Consider the following 1,151-nt stretch of genomic DNA (forward strand, 5'->3'; position numbering starts at 1 on the left):
GATCTCCTGACCTCGTGATCCACCCGTCTCGGCCTCCCAAAGTGCTGGGATTACAGGCTTGAGCCACCACGCCCGGCCTCATTATAAATTCTTAAAGAGAAGAACAGTGATCTCCTAATTGCCAAATGTCCTTTTAAAACGTCTCCATCCCCTGGCTTCTGTTTTATCTTGAAATACTGTTAAGTATTGCTTATATAGTCTTCTTCTTTTAGCTTTATAAACTCAGTGTCTCTGCTTTTCTATGGTCTTTCAGACTGCTGCTGTGTTTTTCACAGTGGTTTCTTTTTTTCTGTTTTTTGAGACAGAGTCACACTGTCACCCAGGCTAGAGTATAGTGTCATGATCTTGGCTCACTGCAACCTCCCCGTCCTTGGTTCAAGTCATTCTCCTGCTTCAGCCTTCCAAGTAGCTGGGATTACAGGCGTGTGCTACCATGCCTGGGTAATTTTTGTATTTTTAATAGAGATGGGGTTTCACGATGTTGGCCAGGCGGGTTTTGAACTCCTGACCTCAAGTGATCCACCCGCCTCGGCCTCCCAAAGTACTGGGATTACAGGCGTAAGCCACTGTGCTCGGCCTGGTTTCCTTTTCTCTATCTAACCTTTTTTTTTTTTTTTTTAGGTCTTACTCTGTCACCTGGGCTGAAGTGCAGTGGCGCGATCTCGGCTCACTGTAACCTCCGCCTCCCAGTTCAAGTGATTCTCCTGCCTTGGCCTCCCGAGTAGCTGGGATTACAGGCTCCCGCCACCGTGCCCAGCTAAATTTTTGTATTTTTAGTAGATATGGGGTTTCACCATGTTAGCCAGGCTGGTCTCGAACTCCTGACCTTGTGATTCGCCCGCCTTGGCCTCCCAAAGTGCTGGGGCATGAGCCACCATGCCTGGCCTTTCTGTCTAACTTTTAAATAATGTTCTGCATGGTTCTTTTAATGCCTTCTTTTTCTTTCCCTCATTATGAATTTATTTGTATTTTCTACCAATTTCATGACTTCAGTCTGTCCTCATCAACCCAAACTCCATCCAATTATTTCCACTTGCTTATGGGACATTATCTGGATAGTTTACTTTTTTGTTTTCTTAGAAAACACAATTCATCAAGCATCTACTATATGCTGGAGAGATACAAAGATAAAATATTGTTGTGACTCTGAA

The 1,151-nt window shown here is 44.5% G+C and overlaps 1 protein-coding gene across 1 annotated transcript in view; it reads left to right on the forward strand.

The window, feature by feature from the left end:
• HAUS6 (HAUS augmin-like complex, subunit 6) overlaps positions 1-1,151 on the forward strand; it is a 72,291-nt gene that overhangs the window by 30,995 nt on the left and 40,145 nt on the right. The window lies entirely within an intron of this gene.

The sequence above is a fragment of the Colobus angolensis genome, unplaced genomic scaffold (assembly GCF_000951035.1).
Source record: "Colobus angolensis palliatus isolate OR3802 unplaced genomic scaffold, Cang.pa_1.0 Scaffold86, whole genome shotgun sequence".
Taxonomy (NCBI): Eukaryota; Metazoa; Chordata; class Mammalia; order Primates; family Cercopithecidae; genus Colobus; species Colobus angolensis.